Consider the following 18,798-nt stretch of genomic DNA (forward strand, 5'->3'; position numbering starts at 1 on the left):
ACTGCTGAAAACCAAACATGTTATTGTGTTTTATCTGTCAGAAGCCTATTATATATTACATAATTATATCACAAGAATATTTCCTGACACAAATGTCAGCCTTTTTGTGAATAATACTGTTTTTATCTTGATAACTTTGTTTTCTAATTTTACAACATTATTTGTAACAAATCTTTTTCTCTATTATAATCTTTGAATTAGTGCTGATTGGCTACTGTATATGTCTTCCCAGTAACAAAACCAGAGCTCTCAACACTGAACAAATATGTATATATTTTATATGGGGTAAAGTACAGAAGCTATGCAGGCATGTTCTACCAAGGCCCTTAGTCTTTGGATTTTCTTAATTGATTTTAAAAGTTTAAGCATTTTTTTGAGAAATAATTAAAGCATATTTTAGTAATTTAATGATCCTTTAAATGTACTGTTAGTCATCTCTCTTCTGAACCTACAATAATGTTTGTCTTTTTAGCCTCAGTTTCCATAGTTAACATTTAAAAATGCCAGATCCAAACCATTCCACTAGGAGTTCAAAGAACTGAGAGTCAGCATCTCAGTATCTATAGTCTCTTAGGCCTGATGTAAGGAAAGTCATTGAATATCATTGGCTTTTAACTTCCGTCCCAAATTTAACAGTTAATTCCTGATTTGGCTTGGCCTGACTGAGGACCTGGAATAGCAGATTTTTGGAAAGAAGCGGTGGGCAGGGGCAGGGCATGGTACAGAGAGAACAGTAACAAAGCCATAGCTCCCACACATGAAAGACACAAGTCCACGACTAATCCTGAGGTGTTTATATTCACAGGCATACATGTCCATGGCTTAATTTCCTGTCAGTAATAGTAATTTTAGCACACATTAAGTTAAAAATACTAAAATGACGTTGTCAAAGATTTTGTTAATAAGGTTTAGAAATTTCAGTGGCAGATTTAATTTTCCTGCATATTGTTTTAGATACAAATGACATTATCTCATCATCATCACAGCTAGAGAGATGTTCACTGGCTACGGCCATTTTACTGGTTTTGCAGAGGACCTGTGTTTAGTTCACCTCCAACACACACACACATACACACACACACACACACACACACACAGCGGCTCACATCCTTTCTAGTTCCCATTTTCTCCTAAAAAAAAAAAAAAAAAGAATGCACAGATTGGGGGTCACAGATTGGGGGTCACAGATTGGGGGTTGCTCCGTCTTAGCAAAGGAGTGTATGAGTTGAGGCTGGTTTATGTGTGGATATGGGAATTTCCTAGATTTTTAGGCCAAGCTGGGTTTCCCACACTGTTTTGGCTGGGCTGCATGCCTTTGGGAATGTCAGGTAGAGTAGGTAGGCTCACAGTTTTATGCTGGACTCGATGTGAGCAGTTGTTTCAGATGCTCCTGTGCCTGGGCCTCTGTCATGGTGAACACTCCCCTTCTCCCTTCCGCCGCTTTTGCCGGGGCTGTGTTACACAGCATCATGAACATACACTAAGTGTGTGGAGGGATGGTTATAGCTAAGTGGGGGATCCTTGTGGAGGTTCCAGGGGCTAAAATGACATCATTAGGTAGAGGCTAGTGGTCTGCTAAGAAAAGTGTTCATAGTCACAAGGATTGGACACGGGGATGGGCTATGAGTGGGTTTCTGGGGGAATGAAACTAGGTCAAGGTGGTTTCAGTCTGGTCTGCAACACTTAACTCTCCAGGGTCAGGAAGTTCAATCAGTTGGCCTTGCAGAATTGTTACCACACTTGCGCCTTTTGTTTTTCCTTCTGTAACTTGTTTATGATAAAGTAGATGATGACTCTGAAGCACTTCCCGTGGGCTGGCTGCTGTGAGTGTGCTGCCTCAGGGCGCTTGCATACAGATAGAGAGGACTGCTGCTTCAGCCGTGCTCCAGTTCCTTCCGGATGCTCTCCCACCTTCCCCATGTCACCTTCCCTAGATCAGTACTTTCAACCTATTTTCATTATTATATGAGAAGAAAAATTAAAGAAATCTGAGTTCAGTGACTTAAATGGAAATGCCTGTCCTACAGGTGAATTTAATACTAAGAGTAAGTTGTAATTGAGTTGGGCTGTGCTTAGGAAGGCTGTAGACCACAGCGATGCCTATGATTCCTTGTGTCTTTTCCTGCCAAGAACCAGTTCACTCTACGATAATACATCCCATGTCTCTAAGGCTCGTCCATGGCACTTTGTCCTTCTGAAGTACATCTCATATTGTCTCTGACTTCTTCCAGTTTCTCGGGCCAGGGCAGGGCTGCTTCCTGCCTGGTATGCCTCTGGTGGCTCTTCTGTTTCCCTCCAGGGCTCACTCACCCATTCAGAACTAGCTGGTTGAGCATCTGGTACGTAGTGCAGTATAGAACAGGGCCACACCTAAGGGACACACATAGTGGGAGCTGTGGGAAATGTGTTAACACTATGTAGACTGGGGCAGAGGGGAGGATGTGGCTGGGCGGGAGGGCTGCCTGGAGCAGAGCTATCCTACAGCCTGGGAGGGACCTGGACCTTCAAAGGTACAATGTAGCACTGCTCATTTCAGTTTGATTAATCTTTGTGTATGTGTGTTTATCCATGTGTATGTACTTGTGTGTGTGTGTGTGTGTGTGTGTGTGTGTAGGCCAATGGTTGATATTAGATGTCTTCCTCAGTTATTCACTATCCTACTTAGGGTCACAATTACTGTCATTAAACATAAAACCAAAGCAACATGGGAGAAAAGATTATTTGGCTTACACTTCCATAGCAATGTTTATCATCAAAGGAAGTCAGGGCAGGAACTCAAACAGGGCAACAATCTGGAGGCAGGAGGCCATGGAAGAGTGCTGCTTACCAACTTGTTCTCCATGGCTCCTCAGCCTGCTTTCTTATAGACCAAAGCCCCGGAAAGGCACCACCTATACTGAGCTGGGCCTTCCCGAATCAGCCACTAATTAAGAATCTTATAGAGGTATTTTCTCAATTGAGTTTCCTTCCTCTCCGATGACTCTAGCTTATATCATGTTGACATAAAACCAGCCAGCACACTCTATTTTTTGAGACAAAGTCTCACTCTGCTATTTGGCAAGACTCGCTGCCCAGCAAGCTCCAAAGAACCTCCTGTCCCTGCCTTCAGCACTAGGTTTTCAGGCGCCCCACCACAGCTGCTCGTTCTAAGGCTGCTGGGGATCGGAGTTCTGTACCCACTGATTAGCCATCTCCTCAGCCCATTTTACCGTGCTTATAATATGATCTTAATATGCCACTTTGGAAGAAACATTGGTTCCAGAGAAGAAGTGCAAGAGCATATTGTGCCCAAGTCCTGTGACAAAAGCATCGGCTTTCCTGTTCGGTAGCGAATGGAGTGGCTGGCTAGAAAGCAGGGTGGGGACTAAACACACCTGACCAGCCAGAGTGTGGGAGCTAAGTGGTTTTACAGGTATGTCTTGAGCATCTTGCCTCTCATTTCTCCATCCGGCTTCATTCTCAGTGTCCTGTGCCCCACACGTGTCTGTCCTGTGTTCTGTATCCTCCTGTGACTTAGCCATTCCTTTTCAAAGCGTTTGCAGCCTCAGCAGCAGCTTCCTTGGTCCCTTGGGCTGGATGCCCTGTGGCCACCTTCAGCTCAGCTCATTTTTCTCATCACCCCGACTTGGAATCGTGGGATGACTTGAAGCTTCTTATTCTGTTAGGAAATCATAACAGGGCAGGCAGAGCTGCTCTCTCTGACACTGTCTGGGTCACTCCAGTAGCCTGCAACCATTCCTCCTCCTCCTCCCCCCTCCCCCTCCCCCTCCTCCTCCTCCCCCTCCTCCTCCTCCTCTTCTTCCTCTTCCTTCTTCTCTCTCCCTCTCTCTCTCTCTCTCTCTCTCTCTCTCTCTCTCCTTTCCTTTATTTCCCACACCTGTTTTCCTGTTTTTCCCCTCCTTCCTTTTTTCTCTCTTTTCTTTTTAAAAAGCAATATTTATTAAGCCAAGATCTGTACTCATTTCCCCACATGGATTATTTCATTAAATGCTCATAAAATCTGTGAGAAATTAGTACCACTATCACTCCAAACTCTGTAGTGCAGGCAAGTACAGACCAAATCAGACATGCAACTTGTCTAAACTCATGTAGTTTGGGATTAGAGTTAAGGACAATCTATGAGTTTTGTCCAACACCCTGCCTCAATGAGCAGCTTGCACACTCAACTGGGATACACATTGATCTCCTCCTGTCCTTCCTCTGTATGGGTCACAAATGTGACCCTGTCACTTCACAGAGTCCAGTATTAACATCCCCCACTCCTGGCTATGTTTTCTGCCATTCCCTGAATTAACATCTATCCCAGCCATGTTCTTTTGCCATTTTGAAGACACTGATTTATGGAAAGCAACATGGCTTTGAAAGCCTGGGTTCAGCCCTAGACTTTCTTCTTGTCTTTGCTACCATAAGAGGTAGTCCATTTCTCTGAGTTGTTCACCTGTTCATTTAGTGGGTATTGACCGCATGTTTTCTCCTACTGGTCTTGCGTGAGCAATGTGAACGTTCAGAGCTGCCAGACAGGCCATTTGCTCACCATTGATTTCTTGCTGGACTGTGTCGGTGGTCCTTGTGGAGTACACTTTGCCTGGTGCATGGTGCTAGTTCCTTAGAGCTGTTTTCTTCTGCTTTGCCAAGAAGCTCCTTCCATCTTGCTAATCATTTGTTTCAGCTTGTTCTAGCCTTCTGTTCCTTACAAAATACAATATAGTTTTTTTTTTTCTTCTTGTGTGTGTGGACATGTGTCACAGCCCTAGTATAGATGCTGGAAGTTCTCTGTGGACTCACTTCTCCCCTCCCACCTTTATGTGGGTTCTGGAGATCAAACGCAGGTTGTCAAGCTTGCACTGTTGTGCGACAGAGCCATCTTCCCGGCTCCATCTCGTGTCCTCTGGGTGGCTGAACTGGAAAGCTCTGTTATTCATTACAGCTTTCTGGACACTTCTCATTGAATAGAATTGTGTCATTTATGTGGCAGTTCAGCCATTCTCATTAAACCCTTTAAAAAGCAGGGGTTTTACCAAGAGTGACCCACAAACACTTGAGTCGTCTCAGACCCTTTCAGAGAGCAACAAGGTGAGATGTGTTTCTATAATAATATGAAGATATTTCTTGGTGTTTTCACTTTGTTGACATTTGGAATATGCTGCAAAAGACATGGAACAAACTTCGATTGCTTAATTATTAATCAAGGCAGGAGTCACATGCCTTACAACTTTATGCTCAGAGTGAGAAGAAAAAATGTTACTTAAGGATGCCCTTGATGTAGTGGAAGTTACTTAACTAAGCCTCATTTCAAAACATATCTTTTTAATCTACCATGTAACACCATGTAACACAGTAAAGAATAAAGCTCTTTTCCTGACCATCAAGCCTGGTGTCTCGGGGAAACCCTCTGATCTAGTTGCATGCTGAACTAGCTACATTGTTTTTTATTGATTTCTCTAGTGAGTTCTCTATTTTGCATCGCCCAGGCTTGACTATGGACAGCAAAGCACTAAGTAGGATCCTATAATGTTTTCTGCCTATCTGCCTTTGGACCTAGGTGTTAGTCCCACTGTCCCAGCCACAGGGATGTTCATAGTTGAACAGCATTAGAAGAATCAGGGATTGCAACTTTTTGTTTTGTTTTTGAGACTGGATAATAATAATAACACAGTAAGTAGGTTCTTTAATGTTTTGGTCTCTCAAACTTTCTGACACTTTTAAAAATTGAGAATCCTGTGGGGTTTTTATTTAGCTTTATCTGCTGACATATAATGGTTAGCATATAAGAAATTGAAATTGGGAAGTTTAAAAATGTTTCACAAAATTCTTATAATGATTCTCCCAGGGTCCCACTCATAAACAAATACTATAGGCAAATAAGGACTCCTGAGAGTGAGAGAAATAGTCCCTCTCAGGAATGAGTCCCAGGTCCTTATCCAGTAACAAGTGGTCAGCACTGAGTTAGAAGTGTGCTTACTATGGCAATGAGATAATTTATGGTAGGCAGCCCGTAGGTAGCTTCAGGATGAGGGATAACTAAATAAAACAAAACAGAACAAGAGTAGATTTCTGTGGTAGAAGTCCCAACACACCAAACTTTTGGGCGAGAAAAGATTATGGCAACTGGTGATTTTAATGGGCCAGCCATGCTTGTGTAATTAAGCCTCCATAAAAACTGGGAAGAGTAGTGTTTGGAGAGCTTCCTGGTAGTTCCTGGAAGTTGATGCATGATAGTTCCTTGTCTCTTTCCACATGCTCTGTTGTAACTATCCATCCCTTCATCTGGTCTTCATCCATGTCCTCTTTGATATCCTCTTAAATAGACCAGAGTGTTCTCTGAGTTCTATGAACTGCTCTAACAGGGGAGGGGGGTCTGAAAACCCTGTTTCTGGCCATTCAGTCAGAAGTGTGGGTAAAAAGTACCAGGGCTTTTTGCCTGGAGCCTGAACTCTTAGGGAATGTGTCTTAAGTATGGGAGAAAATTGCTTTATCCAGATAGACCATATCAGAGTTAAGTCAAATTGAAGGACATCCAGCTGGGATCCAGCTTGCTTGCTGGTGCATACAAGAAGACCCAAACACATCTGGCTGCACACATCTGGGTTGACTATTGAGAAAACCAGGATTGGTTTCCTTCCCTGTGTTAAGCCCACTGTCCAAACCTTGTTTTTATCCCTAGTACCACAAAAGAAAGAAGGAGAAGGCAGTCCTTTTGTGCCTTGGTTGTTCAGGAAAAACAGTGACTTTTGTCCTAACTAGTGTGTATATCCTTCTCCTACCTGTGCCTGCAAGCCACAGCTGATGGAAGTTAGTGACAAGAGCCCTTAAGTCCTAGTCAGCTCACTCCACTGGAAGCACCAGCGCCATCTGCACAGCCGCTTTATATGAAGGTGAAACCTGAGACTGGAATGTAAAGATGAAAGACACTGAGGTCAGGGGACACCTCGGGGAGTCAGCTGGTGGCCATAACCCTGAGGTTAACGCTTGCTTTCTAGTTAGTAATGTGTGGTATATGGCCCCTGTAGGTAGCCCTGGAGCTGGACTGATTTTTTTTTCATTGCCCCACCTATTTTTAAGGTTCAAACCTCTTCTGATAAAGTGTGGGAAGTTTAACTGGGAATTATTTGAGTAAAATCAATCTGGAGGAGTTGTCCAAAATTCAGAACTAAAAAGGGACTTTTCTGCACGGGCCATCAACCCCTACTTGGGCTTCCTTAGATCATGGTGTGCAGTTTTATTTGTGTGCTGTTTTAACTTGAGTTGGCGCCTTGATTTCACATTTATCTAAGTCACTGGTTATGCTCAGCCAGCAGCAGTGTGGCCTTCTGCAATGACTGTCTAGAAAATAGAGACCTTAAAGAAGAGAGTCTTGGAGACTTGGAGAGAGTCCCCAGTCTTGGTCTTCATGGCAGGACAGGCTCAGTATTCTTAGAAAAATAATCTGGGGCTGGAGAGATGGCTCAGCAGTTAAGAGCAGTGACTGTTCTTCTAGAGATCCTGAGTTTGACTCCCAGCAACCACATGGGCTCACAACCATCTGTAATGGGATCCGTTGCCCTCTTCTGGTGTGTCTGAAGACAGCTACATATTTATTCTTATAAGTAAATCTTGAAAGAAAGAAAGAGAGAGAGAGAGAGAGAAAGAAAGAGAGAGATAGAAAGGAAGGAAGAAAACTAATCTGAGAATTTACCTTGGTGTGCATGATTTTTATTTTTTATATGGCACTTTTTAACTAATAAAATATTCCAAATGAGAACAAACCAGAGCTTCAAGAACAGTGAGCTGAGGCGAGGCTAAGTAGCCTGCTTCTGTCAGCCTTGGCTTAAATTAACTAGCTTTTCCTCTATAAAAAGTCTGATAATTCTGTTACTTCGAACTGTGGACATGAAAGGTACCCAAGTTAAATTATCATGCAGCCAGCAAACATGTTCAGTGCCTGCCTTCTGGTCTGTATACTTTGGGATTACACTGTAAGACCAGGTTGAAATGGGATTCACAGGAAAGTACTTACCAGTGTGACTGCATTGTGGTAGAATACTCAGGAAATAGCACCGTTTCTGTTGTTACTGTTGCATCTAAGTTTAGAACTTCTTGAATTAGCCAGAATTAACCAAGAGAAGGATGAAGAAATAGTTGGCATGCCAGCCCAGCAAGGCGAGGCACATGACGCTGTGGGATGGAGCCTAACATACCTGCATCTGTAGTACAGTAATGTATGGTTCCACACAGCGTTCGTTCTTGGGAGGCCTTCAGACATTAGGAGCAGTATACATGTTTAGTCTGTAAATAAATGGATATATTTTGTCAAGAAGGCACCGTGATCAAAAAGTAATAATAATAATAATAAGGAAGAAAGGAGAGCATTCATGTTTTCAAGGACACAAAGACATGCCTTTTAAAACTGGTCAAATGTTAATTGTGAGCATATAGTTCATAAAAATTTTCAACATTGATAATATAACGACTCTAAAGAGAAGCAGTAGAAAGAAGGGCCAGTTTCCATTATTTTATTGAGTTGCAAACGTGAATTCTGGTGTTCTTATGAATGCAGATTGATATTTTCATGTAGGTGGGAACCTGTGTTGGCGCTATGGGTCTGTCTTTACATCTTCCCTCATTGTGTATTGCCCTTTTCCTGTGTCCTCATGCTCCCAGTTCTTCTTATAATGGCAGTAAAAGAAACCCTGCCCTGCTAAGTGCCTGTTGGCTTAGCTTTTCACCTGAATTGTAGAATATCAAAAGGCAGTGTACTTTTCTTGTTACATGTAAATTAGGCAACTGAAGCAATGCCTAACATTTGAAGCACAGTGAGACACATGTGGCATATATTGCACAGTGAAAAGCATAAGGCAAAACATTCAGATAGTTGAATCCCAAAGAGGTTAAACAGAGTTTTAATGTAGGAAAACATTTAGACCCCAAGAACCTCAGTGTCTTTGTCTCTAAAATGGGTATAGTTGTTTTGTGTCCCCTGAGGTGTTTGTATCTTCTATGCCTGATGGAGTGTCCATTGTAAATTACTGGTTCAGCACTTAGTTGTTGGCAGAAGGAAATGAAAGAAGGCAACCCTGATTGATTGGTGGATGGAGCAGCTGCTCTGGGGGGGGGGGGGGGGGGGAGCCCAGAGGCTCCTGAATTAGATGGCACAAATACATCCTGAGTACGTCACATTTGTCCTGTCAGTTGCAAGTTCGATAAAGTGAATGTTCCTAAATCTGCAAGCCCTGCCATTTTATGAATATTAAGGCTAAACATATCAGAAAAGCAAACTGACCAGTCATGACCTTGAAATGTTAAGGGCTATATCATGAAGGAGGCAGCTGTTTCTTTACTGTCATTAAAGGTCCATGCTTGTCTCGGCTCATTAACTTACCCCCTTGGTTGCATTGCTTTTTAATTTTAAATTTCTCATGGTCACCAAATGGCTGTCACAGCCTTTCAGCCAGCTTTAAAGCACCAGTAATACACTCCTAATTTTGCTGAGGACACAGAATCCTTTCCTGTGTCCTCCCCAGGTGTCCCTTCAGGTCTCATTGAATTGACCTCAGCTTGGCCACCCATCCAGAGCTCCCAGCATCCCTACACAGAAACCCAGACTTTGTCAGCAGGAACATTTTGGGAGCTGTCTGCCCAGTGACCAGGAGTGGTACTGCACATAAAACAGTGGAGGGAAAAAGAAAAACAAAAGATGGACAGGATTTTTCTGTGGGATTCTGATAACCCTATTAAGGGGTTCAGGAGTTACAAATCCTGAACTGAGGATTCTATTGGTTTTGAATCTAGGAGGAACACTGGAAAATACTCTCTGTTGTATATGTAAGAGTTTTCATCCCTACCCCTGCCTTTAAAAAAAAAAAAAAAAAAAAAAAAAAAAAGCTAAAAAAAAAAGTATGAATGTAGCCATGTCCGTGGGTGCCCACAAAGGCCAGAAGAGAGCATTGGCTTTTCCTGAGCTGAAGTTACAAGTGATGCTGATTCATTTAACCATGTACTGATACTCTCTGCCAGAACGGTACCTGTGAGCCTGCCTGCCTTCCAGTCCTTGCCTTACTTTAATCTTCATTTACTTATTCTTTCACATTGTTAAACATGTATGTATTTGACCACACTCACCTCCTTACCCTCTCTTACCCTATCCTGTGCCCTCTTCTTTCTGCTGCTCATCCCTTTCATGTCTTAGAATCTGCTTGTGACTCAGTGTCTCACAGAGTTTAATTAGGGTTGCTTAAGTAACCACACTTGGTTATTTACCAGACCACGGGCAAGTTACTAGTGGTGTAGCACTCAAGAAAATGACTTCCCCTTTCCTGGCAACCATTAACCACATTAGCTCCTCAGGGCACAGTGAGACGTCATGAACGTTGATGGATTCAGTGTTGTGCAGGTCATGAGCAGATAACCACGGTTGCTGTGAGCTCGTGAGTCTCAGCTCTCCTCCACCCTCCTGCTCTCAGTGTTCTTCCCACCCTCTCCCAAGTCTGCAAAGGGCTCTCGTACCACCTTCCTTTCTGGGTAGAGGAACGAAAGAATTGGAGACGTATGGAGGTTTGTGTTAGGCGTCTGAAATGTTTTAACCTTGAATATTGCCAGAAATACATCAAAACTGGCCAAAGAACTATTAACAGATTAATTACTCACCCACGCCCCGTGAGGAGGAGAAGAAAATGTACAACAGTATTAGGGCAGACAGGCGTTTGAGAGTGTTTGCACTGAAGCTTTGCAGAAAAGTACAGGAGTGTGAGGGTCCCTCAAAAAGTCGCCCATCCTCAGTTTATGTTGACTGCCTGGGCTAGTCCAGGTAGCAGAGACCCTGGAATTTATTCAGAGTTAAATTGTGCTCATATCCCAGGAGTCCAGATTTCTGATCATTTAAAAAAAAAAAAAAAAAAAAAGGAGGGAGGGAGGGAGGAAGGGAGAGAAAGAAAAGAAAATGAAAGGAAAGAAAGGAAAAAGAAAAGAAAAAAAGAAGAGAGAAAGAGGCTTTGTGGGGTCATATTAACTTGAATAACAATGTGTTTCTTTTGTAATTCATATTTACTATCTTCTTTTGGACGTACTACCCAAAAGCTTACATTCCTATATGGTTAGAGGGTCCACATCAGACAGAACCACTGCTGAGAGAGGGTAGCATATCACAGAGAGGACCAACAGTGAGAGAGGATACGCATCACATGCAAGACCATGTAAACATTAAAGACACTTCATAAATAAAAGTCCACCAAGACTCATGCATAATTTGTTACATTGTGCTTATGGAGGAGGTCACTGGGCAGGAAATCTGTGTGTTTTATTTATGTTATATGTAATGTTACCATGTGATGAGATCTTTGAACTGTGCTGTGAATTCTCAAGTGATTCAAAATTAAGAATATTGTAGTCTGTAATTTAATCACAAAGTCCTTATCTGTTCCTGTTAGCTCCCAAATGAATGAAACAAAGATTAAGTTTATTAACAATCTGTAAGCCTAGGCTAGGCAGGTTCTGAGCTGTTCTAATCCTCTAGGGCTGTTTTTCAGCCACATGGTTCTTGACCTTCAATCTGAGTCTGCCCCTGGTTTGCTCTGCTCCATGTGTGTCCTCATGATGAATCCCTTGGCAACCTGCTTTGTTAAGACTCCTCTTAGACCCTCTGCCTTATGGCCACCTCTTGGTCTCTCCACTGGGTCTCTCTCTTTTTTCTTCATGATCCTTCCTCTCCTTCTCCATGGGACCCCTGGCTGGGATCACAGTCCAGCCTTCCTATCTCCTCTGCCCAGCCATAGGCTGACCAGCTTCTTATCAACCAGTCCGATACTTACACAACACTGGTATAGCAGATGGTTCCATAATCATAACGGTGCTAGCTAGTGTCATTAGATCTCTGGACACAGGAATCAGCATTTGAATATACAGTGTATAAGACTCACTCGCAACACAGTATCTTGTTTGGGGGCCAGCAAAATGGCTAAGTGGGCAAAGGCACTTTCTGCCATGTCTGGTGTGAGTTTGATTCTCAGAACCTATGTGGTCCCTCAAGTTGTTCCTGACCTCCACATGCATGCTAGGGCATGAGTGTACCTCTTCACCACAATAAATAAATACAATAAACATTTTTTTAAAAGAATGCCTTGTTTTTAAGAAAGAATCCCAAAGTCTCACCTTTAAAAGCTCCAGAAAGATTATGCTTTAAGAAGTAGACAGGTGAGGGGCTAGAGAGATGGTTCAGTGGTTAAGACTACGGGCTGCTCTGGCAGAGGACTCAGGTTCACTTCCCGGCATGTACATGGCAGCTCACAACTGCCTACAACTCACGTTCTAGGGGATCCAACACCTTCACACAGACGTACATCCGGGCAAAACACCAATGCACATAAAAATAAAAAGAAAGAGGAAGAGATGAACCAGGTGGTTGTCATAGACCTGTGTTCTGTTACAGACCCAGCACTCAGGACACTGGCTCAGGTAGATTTCAAGTACTAGGCAAGCCTGAGCTGTAGAGACCCCGTCTTACAGCAAACATAAAGGATAGGGAAGAGCAGCTGGTGAGATGGTTCACCAAGTACAGTACTTGCTGAACTCCCAGACTTCCACAGCCCCCACCTCACAACAAAAATAAATAAAATGTAAAACGAAAACCAATTGAAAAAAGAAAAGCCAGTTGGCACTTGCTCTAACTTGTTGGAGCTGACTGAGCCGCCTTAGTGAGGCAAACAAAGGGAGGTGAAAGTATGATGGGAAATAGTGGTCTCTGTGGGGTTCCCTTCTCTACTACCCCGACAGATGCCAGGGTAGAGTGGCTGTCCCTAGAGCTAACACTGCCTACTTAGTGTGTTCTCATCAATGGAACTCATTCATGAAGAAGAAACACTGCCCCTCTGAAAGGCACCGATATCAGCCAAGCTGCCTGAACCCAAAAGGACCCACTTGGGAAGGGTTTGTGCTTGTTTCTAAAACTCCCTCTCCCAGGAGTTTTCTTAATGTTCTACAGTGTTTTCTTAATGTTCTACAGTGTTTTCAGTGGCTGTTGGCCCCAAACTTCATTGAACCAAGCAACAAAAGTAGTGGAGCAACCCACTTGGCACTGAGATCAGAGCCAGCAGTATTTAGAAGTAGCTGGAAGAAGCTGTGCTCCTCACCACGATAGGGCAAATAGGATGTAATGTTAAAGTAGCAAAGCCTGAAGGCCTTAAGAGACAGGGGACTGAAGAACAGCAGTTGCCTACCAAACATTTCCACTATAGCCATGATATTTTCTATTGAACTCATATAACTTCTTTGCAAGTCAACATGGCATTATTTATTTATTTATTTATGTGGTTTCTTTGTTTGTTTGTTTGTCATTTTTGGAAATGAGAAACATTTTCCTAGTACTAACTAAAACTCAGTTCAACAGAAAATATTTCTGGCCAATTTATAGTACCTGTGGGAGATGGGAAGATGCTTCAGTGGGCAGCGTGCTTGCTGTGCAAGCCTGAGGACCTGAGTTTCCAAACTCCAGCAGCCATGTAAAAGCCAGGCAAAGCAGCACTGGTGGTGGAGGCAGGTGGACCCCAGAGCTTGGTGGCCAGTCTAGCCAAATCAGTAAACTTGAGGTTTAGGCTGGAAATTGATTGAAGAAGACACCTGTTCTCAGCATCTCAGGCCACATGCATGCGCCCATATTCGAGCATGTGTGCTTGCTTGCGCTCAAGTTCTCTCTCTCTCTCTCTCTCTCTCTCTCTCTCCCTCTCTCTCTCTCTCTTTCCCTCCCTCCCTCCCTCCCCACATGCATATAAACTAAATACAGTTTTTATTAGATACTTATTCTTGTCAGGCTTCATTTCAGGCCCTGGGGTACATCATTAAACATACAGTCTGTTTGCTCATGGAGTTTTCATTTCAGTGAGAGAGAGGCATGTAAGTCAATAGCTAGAAAGGAGAGCATCAGAAGTTACACTGACATAGCAAAGCAATGTGGAGGAGGGCTCTTCTGAAGAAACCTGGAGGACCAGAAGAAACCAGATAGGCAGGAGTAGGTGTCTGCTTATGGTCCCAGTAGAAAAGTGAATATACTTGAAGGCCTCAAGACTGGAGCTTGCTAGTGATATTTGAAGAGAAGCCAAGTCTATGTAACTGGATAGAGGGCTAGGCCAAGGGGGCCTGGTGGCCAAGGGATGATCTTCAATGAGTATGCTAAGGCTGCTGTGACTTCTGAGTAGGAAAATAAAGTGAACAGCCCTTTGCTCACTGGATGGAGACCAGACTGAGGTCCAGAATCTGGAGAGGGTTATGATAGTCGTCTATGCAAGAGATGCTGGCTGCCTTAGGTAGCTGAGTGTAGAAGCTGGAGAGACTCAGAAGGTATTTTGAAGCAGGAGTCATAGGAGTTGCTTACGAAATAAAGTAGAGTTTAACTTATATCACTAAATGTGAGATGATAAGAAAGAAGCCAGAAATGGCCATGTGTGGAGTCGCATGCTTATGATCTAGTCCCCTGAAAGGATGAGACAGGAGGATTACAGTAAGCTTTGAGGTTAGCCTAGGCTACATAGCAAGACATTGTATCGACAAACATCCAAAGAGGACAACTAAGCCATGTGAACAGAATGATTCTTTTCAACATAAAATCTAACAGCCTAGAGTACTCCAATAAAACTGGAAGTTTTAGAAGGCAAAGTAATGTTAACATATATTATCAGTGACAAATGCTGCTAAGTTCTACACCTTTTATTTCCCCGGGGGGGGGGGGGAGGGGGCTTCTCTCTTAAATAGCTTTAGGTTTTTCTTAAATAGTTCTATCTATGCATGTTGGACTCTGAGCATTTTTTCATTAAGCTCTAACAGTGTGTTACACAGCATTGCTTTTTTGTCAAGTTACTAAAGCTCACATCCCCAACCATTCTTCTGACACTCTTCTTACCAGGAAATTGGAACTGGATAGCATTTGCTAAGCTTCCTGGGCAGATGCACTTGAACTGGAATTTACTAGCGGGCCCTTGGCACTTAATGGCTTAGAAGCTTTCTGCATCTCATGTTGGAAAGCCATTTAGCCTGCTTTACATTTTCCTCACTACCTGTTGTGTGGAAAGGAATATTTTTGAATAGTCTGCTGCTTTGGTATACAGCCCTGTACCTACAGCCCAAGAATATTCGACATCTTACACAGTCCAGGTCAACCTAAGCTGTTATGTTGAGTGCCTGACTCTTAGTGGTTTCCTTGATAATCATTGTCTGTAAGATTTCAAAGTTAGAATGCTAGAGATCGTGGGTTTTCTATTGCTGCATGGTTTGCACTGTAGTTCGCTCAATTTAGGTTCCGAATGCCTGGTAGTTCTTTGGCAATAAGGTGCCTCTCCCATCTTGAACTCCTCACAGTAAGCTCTTGCAACCACTGGAGTACCTAAGAATTCCTTCCCTCTTCTCGTTAGCCCTGACCACTCATCACATCACCCTTCTGGAAGCTTCCCATGAGCATCCTGGACTAGTACAGGCATTCTCTTTGCTCAGTAGAAAGTCCTGTGTCCTTACTACAGTTAGATTTAAGCCATCACTGCTGTCATGCAACAGTTGCCTGACTGGGTATCTATGATTTACTGTAAGCTTCTCAAGGAGAAGGCTAGCATTATTCCCAACCTCTTTCTGCCAGGCACATATAGATGCCAGATATGCTTAGATGGAGTAAGATGGTGGGAGAACCAACATGCTGCAAACCTTCTGCCTCTACAGTGTATCTGCTGTTTCCCCTCCCTTCTCCTTGGGAGATGATGACACTAGTTGTCTCAGAAGGGCTTATCCACTCCATAGGGACTGCAGTTGGGTTGTAGTTCGTACTGTAGGGCACAAGATTTTATGAAAATATACTTAAGCCAGTCAAGCCTGCCAAAGTGAAATAACTATCAGTGAGGATGGGTGGGTATAGAAACGGAGAACCTGTTACGTAAGGTGGGCCCAATGTCCATCTGTATATAAATAAACTAAATACATTATGTTATAACAAAGATTCAATAAGATGTGTCATCATAGAAAGTTCTGAAGGTGAAATGACACATAGGCTCTACTGTTTTCGGTTGTGAATTGTCAATGTTTTCCTTTCATATGTCGATCCAAATTATTTTGTTTTCTTGCCAATTAATGTCAGTTGCCTCCCATGAATTTTACTGTGTTAGGAAACAGATATTCCATATTTCTGTGAGACACTAATCGTATCTTTATGGGATATTCAGGTAGGCACACACACTCACACACACATACATACACAGGACTCTTCAAGAATGGGTTAGATGTGAATTGCAGATATAAGCACAACAGATATATTTATAGAAAGGCACAGCTTGGTGTCAGGTGTTAAATATCTTGGAACACTCCTTTTAATATAGCTTAGCATTGTTTAGCTAATACAGACTTTGTCTCATAATAGGAATGTGTTTGTGATGTATCAGAACATATAGTTAATGGAACTGCACTGCTCTTCCCATTAAGGCTTGCCACTTAACTGTATACCATTCTTTTATCACTTTATGAAATACTGAATTAGAATTATTCTGCATATTGCTAGACAGTGGGTTAATAGGACCACAAAACAACAGACTCTCAAAGCCTTCCCCTGCGGTTTAAGTGCAGTGTATTATGAATTACATTGATAAAGGGATAAATTGTAGAGCTTCAGGGAGTGGAATGATTTCACTGAATAAAGAATGAGGAAACCCTTGTGAGAAAATGTATGTTTATTCCAAGTTTAAAAAGACAACACCAACAAAACAAACAAAACAGAAACAAAAACAAAAGCAGAGCCACCTGTGGTGGTAGACACCTGTAATCCCAGCACTTAGATCAGAACAATTAAGTTCACTGCCAGCTCTAGGGCAATCTCAGAACAAACAAAATAGAGCAAAGCCTAAATTACATTTTAGGTATTTAAATTATTAGCTTCATGAAAGAAGGTTAAGGATAATTATCACTTTGGTAGACTCGCTGAATTTGCTAGCATCTCTTGAGAGCCTCCAGGATGCTTCCCTGGTGCTGGCTGGGAAGGTTTCCATAGAAATGTTACAGAATTGGTGCTGTGAGACTGTATAAAAATACACTAAAAAAAGCCAACCAGACATGACAGTGACATGAATGTGTGTGAGTGTCTGTGTGTGTCTGTGGGTGGGTGGGTAGGTGGCTGGGGTGGGGGGGTTGTGTGGTACAGAAATTGAGAGGACACACAATTCATGAATTGCACACAATTCATTTTATTTTACCTCACAACATTTCTTTCCTGAGAGACCCAGAGTCTGCTCTACAGCTGCCTAAAGGACTCCGGGACCCTACCATGTCACCTGTAGTCTGCACCTCAGTTTCCATGCTGCTCTGTGAGAAGGCATCGTTATACCTGGAAGCTTTCCCATAGACTAACTATGGAATTCAAAGTGGATGGAAATGGGCTTTGAAAAGCAGCCAAAAACATTTCACTAAAAATTTCACTAAGAAGCATCATTGTTTATGAGGCTTAGACAAATATGCTTGCTGCATATTTACTAAGTGTCATAACTGAGAAAAGCTACCTCAGAATTTAAAAAACTGCTGGTGTGGTGGTGGCAACTTTAATCCTAGTACTTGGGGATGAAGAGGCAGATAGATATCTGAGTTCAAGACCAGTTTGGTTTACATAGTGTGTTCTAGGTCCACAGCACCTATATAGTAAAACTCTGTCTCAAAAAAGAAACACACAAACAAGAACAACAACAAAATTACAAAAGTTTTGGGAATATATTTGTAGCAGTGTATATGTGTGTGTATACATATACATATACACATAATATATATATTATTGATGATCAACTATAAAGAAGACAGTTATAAGAAAAAAGGGTAAACTAATAGGCAAATGAACAAAGAATGAGTATTTTCATTGTAACAATTCATTGATAAATAGGAAATCTTCATTTTTATTAAGTTAGAAAAAGCAAAACATTAACAGTACCATCTTATTTATAAAATATTAAGATTTAAGAAGTGCTGGGGAGATGGCTCACTGGTTAATAGAGCTTACTGCTCTTGCAAAGAATAGGGCTTTAGTTTCTAGCACCCTTGTGGTGGCCCTCTATAGCCTGTAACTCCAGTTTCAGTGAATTGAACATGCTTTAGTGACCCCCATAGGCTCCTGTGTGCATGTGGTATGCAAGCACACATGCACACACACAAATCCTAAAAACTGCTGAGTAAAATAGATCTTAGGAACTATTTGTTCATTATTTTGTTGGTAGCGTGCTAATAAAAGTTTCTTTAGAGCAGAGGGGTTCACAAGTCCCACCCCTAACTGATGAAATCTGATAAAAATTGATAGCTTCTAGGAGAGGGGGAGGCCATTTCTTTCATGGTATGTTAACCCCTGGTAGGTAAACTACACTTCAGTGAATGGTCCTATACCATGAGTCTATAGACAGAACAAAACTGACTCAGTAGCAATTAAAAGAAATGAAAAGGAAGGGGAAAGTGGATCTTAAAAGAGTTGAGAGAAGAATGGGAAGTGATTGCCATCAGAATGCATTGCATGAAATTCTCTAAAATTAATAAAATATTATACTTTTAAATAGATCCCCTTTAAGAAAAGAAAAATAAAAGCAAACCAGCTAGCAATTCTATTCTTTGAATTCAAGGAAACTAGAGAAGTGAGCTAGAAGAATTACAAAGCTAAATCATAAAGACATCCAAAGTTAGTTGTACTTATAAAGGTAGAAGCCATTAATCACTTTAAAAATTCCAGCATGATAGGAATGATTTAATAAATTAAGGCTTTCAAAATGAACAACTTTAAATGCATATAGAAAACATGCACAATAGTTAAGGCTTAAAATTTTAAAAATAATGCCT

General features: G+C 42.1%; 1 protein-coding gene and 1 long non-coding RNA gene across 8 annotated transcripts in view; one reads left to right on the forward strand and one right to left on the reverse strand.

The window, feature by feature from the left end:
* The window catches only part of 4930597O21Rik, a 29,533-nt gene extending 24,939 nt beyond the window's left edge, over positions 1-4,594 (reverse strand). Inside the window, exon 1 of the long non-coding RNA XR_003956381.1 lies at positions 4,535-4,594. This is a non-coding gene — a long non-coding RNA (RIKEN cDNA 4930597O21 gene). The remainder of the gene's footprint in view (positions 1-4,534) is intronic.
* Positions 1-18,798, forward strand: part of Gng12 (guanine nucleotide binding protein (G protein), gamma 12) — a 124,965-nt gene that overhangs the window by 23,186 nt on the left and 82,981 nt on the right. The gene's annotated exons all lie outside the window — the stretch shown is intronic.

Source organism: Mus musculus, chromosome 6 (assembly GCF_000001635.26).
Source record: "Mus musculus strain C57BL/6J chromosome 6, GRCm38.p6 C57BL/6J".
In the NCBI taxonomy this organism is placed as follows: domain Eukaryota; kingdom Metazoa; phylum Chordata; class Mammalia; order Rodentia; family Muridae; genus Mus; species Mus musculus.